We start from the raw sequence: 7460 nt of genomic DNA on the forward strand, positions 1-7460 counted from the left end.
ATAGAGTATACAAAGTAAAACAATCCTATCATATAGAGCATAAGGAACCAAAGATATGAATTTGTAACAAAGACAATTAAAAGGTAAAGAGAGTGAAGACTGTAGTTACAGAACTTCCAAATGAAAGTCAAATAGATTTCAAAACAGAACAGATTATTTAATTTCAGTGAAGGGGAAGGCAATATCCAACAAAAAGGAGCTTGTCAAAAAATGACTCTAAGACAGGGGAAGGTACGAGGAGTAGCACAAGATTAAAGGAAAACAGAAGTAAATACTGTTACACACACAATCTTGTCATCGCAGTGATCTATGAGTAGATGTTGTCAAGTGCCTAGAGCTGATTCCAACTCATTGCAACCCTGTATAGGGTATCTGAGGAGCAGCTGGTGGGTTTGAACTGCCAACTTTGTGGTTCACAGTCCAGTGCTAATCCTACAGTGTCATAACAGGAGTCCTTATATAATCACTGTAATTATAGGATTATGTAAATAACATATTTACCTCTATTGCCTTTAATTCTTGTACTACTTCTCTGTCTCCATCATTTTTTGGCTACCAGTAATCTGTGAGTTTATTTTATTGTGGTAGCTTGCATGTTGTAATGCTGGAAGTTATACCACCAGTATTTTAAATACCAGCAGGGTCACCTATGATGGGCAAAATATTGGATGCAGAAAGAATTTTTAAAATCTGGAAGGAATACACAGAGTCACGGTACCAAAAAGAAATGGTTGATATAGCATATAATCAAGAGGTAGCATATGATCAAGAACCAATGGTATTGAAGAAAGAAGTCCAAGCTACACTGAAGACACTTGTAAAAAAACAAATAAGGCTTCAAAAATTGACAGAATGCAAACTGAAATCTTTCAGCAAACTGATGCAGCCCTGGAGGCACTCACTCATCTATGCTAAGAAATTTGGAAGACAGCCAACTGATTGGAAGAGATCCATATTTGTGACCATTCCAAAGAGAGGTGATTCAAAGGAATGTGGAAATCATCAAATAATATCATTAATACCACATGCAAGTAAAATTTTTCTGAAGATAATTCAAAGTTGATTGCAACCGTACATCAACAGATAACAACCAAAAACTCAAGCCAGATTCAGAAGAGAACCTGGAACTAGGAGTACCATTGTTGACATCATATGGATCTTGGCTAAACGCAGAACATACCAGAAAGAAGTTTATCTATGCTTCCTTGACTATGTAAAAGCATTCAACTGTGTGGAACATAACAAACTATAGATAACATTGTGAAGAATGGGTATTCCAGAACATTTAATTATGCTCTTGAGGAACCTGTACATAGACCAAGAGGCAGTCATTATAACCAGAACAAGGGGATACTGAATGGTTTATAATCAGGAAAGATGTGCACCAGGGTTGTATCCTCTTACCATGCATATTCAATTTGTATTCTGAGCAAATGATCTAAAACACTGCATTATATGAAGAAAAAGGCAGCATCAGGATTAGAGGAAGACTCTTTAGTAACTGCAATATGCAGATGATTCTGCCTTGCTTACTGGAAGTAAAGAGGATTTAAAATACTTAGTGATGAAGATCAAAGACTATAGCCTTCAGAATGGATTGCACCTCAGTGTAAAGAAAACAAAAATTCTTACAATTGGGTCAATAAATAACATCATGATAAATGGAGTTGTCAAAGACTTCATTGTGCTTGGATCCATCATCAAAACTCATGAAATCAACAGTCAATAAATAAAAGGATTATTAAAATAGGCAAATCTACTACAAAAGACCTCTTTAAAGTGTTAAATCGCAAAAATATCATGTTGAGGGCTATGGTGTGTCTTAAAACTACTCTTGTAAAAAAATGGTAAAAATATAAAATCTTTATAAAACTAAATTCTCTGTGCCTCAACTCTCTGACAGTTATGATGCATCAAAAGACTGTATCATCTGTGCCTAAACTCTGCCAGTTAAGTATATGATACATCTAAAGACTCTGTCATAATACAATACAATATTATAAAAATAAATGTCAACAAGTTGAAATAAAATTTCAGTGAAGAAAAATAAATTAGGAGAAAGATCTCTTAAAATTGTCTCATCCCCCTTGATATTTTATCTCATTAAAAAATGGAAAATATTTATTTCAATTTTAGCTTAACTTTTGTATGAAAAGTAAATCCTTGTGACTTTACAACAAAAATAAGACCAAATAAAATCACTACTCCAAGTCAATGTTGCCCTATTGAGTTTCAATGACTGACCATTCCATGGTGAGCATACCTTATTAGTGTTGTTGTCCCCCTTACTTACCTATCTACCACTTAACTGAAAATGGACCACAAGGATGAGTTCCCTTCCAGACCTGTTGTTGTTGTTGTTAGGTGCCGTCGAGACGGTACCGACTCCTAGCGACCTTCAGCACATAATCTAGGGTTCCTCCAGTCTCTTAGTCTCTTTCTGACCAGTAAGCCCAGTCTTTATTTATATATATATATATAATTTTGAGCTTTGTTTCACCTTTTCTCCTACTGTATCTGGGACCTTCTAAATGTGATCCCCAGGTAATGCATCTTTTGAAGAGCTATACAGTACCTTCTTTTCCCAGTCCTTTGTTTTTAAACATGCAAAATCATATTCATTTCACATTCTGTTCTTCAGACTTTCCCAACCCCACAGAGTGCATCCCAGAAATACCTTAAAATGAGTTGTTACTGACCATACCTCAGGAATGAGCATTCTATTTTAACTTCAAGTTTATTCGTTTCACAAACTTTTGTTGCTTGTTCAGTTTCTTTTTTCCCCTCAGTTTCATTTTCTTTAATCTATGATGCCAAACCATTTTGACAGGCTTCCAAAACTTCCAACCTCTTCTATTGTTACTATTGAAATCTAGTTTCCAATTCCTGATTCCTCCTTATTCATTGTCCAGAGTTCACATATATATGAGGCAATTGTAATTGCCATGGCTTCAGGTCAGGTGCACTTAGCCCTTAAAGTAACACCTTTGTTCTTTAACACTTTATAGAGGTCTTTTGTAGCAGATTGGTCTAATGCAATAAGACTTTTGGTTGCTTGACTGCTCCTTCCGTGAGCATTGATTGTGGATCCAAGTAAAATGATATCCTTGACAACTTCAATCTTTTCTCCGTTTATCCTTATGTTGTTTATTGATCCAGTTGTGAGGATTTTTATTTTCTTTACATTGAGTTATAATCCATGCTGAAGGATGTATTATTTGATCCTATCAGTGTTTCAAGTCACCTTCAATTTCAGCAAGCAAGGTTGTGTCATCTGCATATGACAGATAGTTAATGAATCCTCTTCCAATCCTGATGCCATATTCTTCTTCATATAGTCCAGCTTCTTAGATTATTTGTTAAACATATAGATTGAGTAAATATGATAAAATATTACAACACTGATACACAACTTTCCTGGTTTTAAACCATGCAGTATGCCCTTCAAACAATTGCTTCTTGGTACAGGATTCTTGTTCTGGAATTTCCATTCTTTGAAATGTTATCCAAAGTTTTTTATGATCTACATAGTCAAATGCCTTTGCACAGCCAATCAAACTCAAGTAAACATCTTTTTAGTATTTTCTGTTTTCAGCCAAGATCCATCTGATGTCAGCAATAAATTTCTGGCAGCTCCCTATTAATGTACTGCTGCAACCATTTAAAAATTATACTCAGCAAAATCTTACTTGTTTTTGATATTAATGATATTGTTCCATAATGTCTGCATTCTGTAAGGTCACCTTTCTTTGGACGGGCACAAACACATGGATTTCTTCCAGTCAGGTCAGGTAGCTAGCTGTCTTCCAAATTTCTTTACATAGACCAGTGAATGCTTCCAGTACGTATCAGTGTATTGAAGCATCTCAGTTGGTAGTCCACCAACTCCTGGAGCCTTTTTTTCACTAATGCCTTCAGAGCAACTTGGACTTCTTCCTTCAATACCATCAGTTCTTGATCATATGCTACCTCGTGAAATGGTTGGATATTGATCAATTAATTCCTTTTTATACAGTGAAAATTCTGTCAATTTTCTTTTGATGCTTCCTGCATCATTCACTGTTTGGCCCTTAGAATCCTTCAGTGTTACAAATCAAGTAATGGTACTGGAAATCATTACCATATAATCCAGCAATTCCTCTCCTACATATATACCCAAAAACATGGAAGTGAGAACTCAAACAGACACTTGTACAAAAATACTAATTGCAGCATTATCCACAATAACCAAAATGTGAAAACCCAAGTGTCCATCAAGAAAAAAACAAAATGTGGCACATATACAAAATGAAATATTATTCAGCCATAAGAGAAATTAAGCTCTGATACATAATACATGGATGAACCTTGAAAATAGGTAAAATAAGACAGATACAAATGGTCAAATATTGCATGATCCCACTTACATAAAATATCCAGAAAAAGCAAATCCAGAGAGACCAAGGTTTATTAGTGTTTACCAAGGTTAAGTAGGAGAGGGAAATAGGGATTAAGCGATAATAAACTTCTGTCTGAGAGTGATGAGAAACTTTCAGAAATAGAAATTGATGGTGGTTGCACATGATTAACATAATTAATTTCATTGAATTGTACACTTTAAAATTATTAAAATGGCAACTTTCTGTGCCTATTCTGTAAAACATTTTTTAACCCTTCAAAATCCAGTGTAAATTAGACTGCTTTTTGAATAATCCAGGTAGAAGGAGTGTCAACCAACACTAACTCCAAAAGCATTTTATCTATATATTCATTCCTCCCTATCTGTAGGGATTTGGTTTTAGGACCCTCTTATATAACAAAATTCTCAGCTGTTCAAGTTCTTGGTTGGTTAAATTTGAGGATGCAGAATGCATGGACTGGAGAGCCAACTACATTTATCTCCTAAACTATATGGTAATTATGGTAAAATTAATGTTGTACTTCTAATAAACAAATACAATCTTTGAATATATGATATATGCATGATCCTAGTACAGTGCCTGACTGATTCTCCGATGTTTTAAACTAATAAGAAAATTAGGAGAAGCAGTATAGCATTATTGTTTAGATTTCAAACTTCAGAGTCAAACATTGTTTTTTTGTTAAGCGCTGTTGAGTCACTTCTGACACATAGCGACCCTGCATAGGGTGTCAAAGGAGCAGCTGGTGGGTTTGAACCACTGACCCTTGTTCTTATTATATGACCTAATCTTGAGCAAATGACTTTTCCTGGCATCTGATTTTATTCCTTAGCTGTACCACTTGGCTATAGTGGTAATACCAAAGAATAATCTTCATGACTTACAATATTAAGCTCTTAACAAACGTTAGATATTTCCAATAAATACTGTGAATTAGCTCATTCAACATACATTCTAATTCCTTTTCTCATGCTGAAGCCAGAAGCAAAGAACCATTGCCTAATCTCTTGGACACAGGGTTCTAGATTTTATTTAAGTTTCTCTAGTCAGACCTTAAAATTAATTTTGGCATCACTTTTTCCTAGTATAGCTTGGAACAGCAGTGGCAGAGTTCTGGGGTCCCAGCAGATTCCTAACTTGACAGGTTATTTTCTGCTCATAACAGAGACCCTGAAGCTGGTAGCTGTGGTAGTGTCTTTCCGTTACTACAGCCACAGCTTCCTGATTGTGGCAGAGGCAATGATCCCTTGGCAGCCAGTGAAGCTTTGGGAACCATTTCTGGAAGCTCAACCTAGAATCTGTAAGCCATTTAATACTCTCTGATATATCTTTCTGCTTAAACTAGTTAGAATGAGTTTTATTCTCTATAACTCTACATCAACAAATATATTACTGTTATTTTCTGGAGGAATTTTCCATGGGGGTGGACAGTATATCACAATTCAAAAGATTTCACTCTGCATACTTGACTAAAAGCTACTGCAGAAGGTAATCAGGTTCATAAACAAGAAACGATACACAATGATTTGTAATGGACATCACTGGGCATTTGAAGTGTTGGAATGTAGTATATTATTTAAGGACATACCTGAATTTCTTAACCATAAGTTAGTTTATTGAAATACCATGCCACTGCCTTGCTAAATACTGCTTATAATTATGTGTCAGCATTCTTCCATATCAACACCTTCAAAGAATAGTAACTTTATCTGCCTACTGTGCTGAACCTGGGAAGGTCAAGCTCTGTATCTGAATTACAATATAAAGCAGAACAGAACTCAGAATTCAGAACTCCTTACTGCTGTTATCTTGATGCTAAACTCTATCTGAATTTAGCTGCTATTCATTCTTTCTTCACCTCAGTGCCCTTGACAAGCTCTCAGAATCATATCCTCTACCTTTAACCCTACTTCAAGTACAGAATGATGAACAGCTGGGAAACATGTGTGATGTGCCTTCACCTCTTGAGAGAGCTCTCCATGGCTTTGACTTCTATGATTCCCTGATGATTTTCTAGGTGAACAAGCAACAGCTATAAAATAGACCCCGTAAATTTTTGTGGCAGATTGTCTGGCAGCAACAAATATTTATTGAGTGCCAAAGGTATAAAGCATTCCAGATACATATCAAAAAATAGACCCAGTTTCTGCTCTTAACTCACAGGCACTGGCCATTTCACTTCTGAGTGTTTCTGCTTACTTGTAATCTCACCGAGATCAAATAGGAACAACGAAAAGCACAGATACGAAGTTAAATCTGAGATGTGCTTCTGTACCTATAAAACTAACCCACTAAATCCCTTACTTCTTCCAAATACTTTACTCAGATCTGTAAAAAAAGTAAAATTTCACCATTTTCCTTCTCCCTATGTCTCTGGTAGTGTAGTGGTTACAAATTGAGTTGCTAACCTCAGTGTCAGCAGTTCGAAATTGCCAGGGGTTCCACGGGAAAAAAGATTTACAGCCTCAGAAACCCTGTACAGGGTCTCTGTGAGTCACAACCAACTCCATGGCACATAAATAACAACATGCGTGTGTGGAGTGGGTGGGGTGGGGGTGGGGGATTAAATTGGAAAATGTTCTATAACTTGGTAATCAAAAAATTAAAAAACAAAATCCAACCCACTGCCATCGAGGTGATTTCAATTCACAACAACCCTGTAGAAAAGGCTATAACTGCGCCACAGGTTTCCATGATTATACATTTGCATGGAAGCAGACATCGTTTTCACCTGGTACCAGTAGCAAGGAACTCAATGCTTAATCCACTGCACCACAATGGCTCCTTGATAAGGGCTGAGTAATATAAACATTTGTTAAAATTGATTGTCCAGCACAAGTATACGTCATTGAATGTGAGTTTTAACCAAGAAAAAGAACTGAAAACAAATATTAAACTCGAGTTAATGATATGCATGCTAAAATGTCTTTGGCTAAAATGCCTGCAATTCACTTTGCTGCAATTCACATCAAAAGAAAAAAAAAAAAAAAACGTGGCTAGACCACTGAACCAATAAACAATATTCTCATCAATGGAAGAATTTAGGAGGTAGATTCTTTC

Source organism: Chrysochloris asiatica, unplaced genomic scaffold (assembly GCF_000296735.1).
Source record: "Chrysochloris asiatica unplaced genomic scaffold, ChrAsi1.0 scaffold00017, whole genome shotgun sequence".
NCBI lineage: Eukaryota > Metazoa > Chordata > Mammalia > Afrosoricida > Chrysochloridae > Chrysochloris > Chrysochloris asiatica.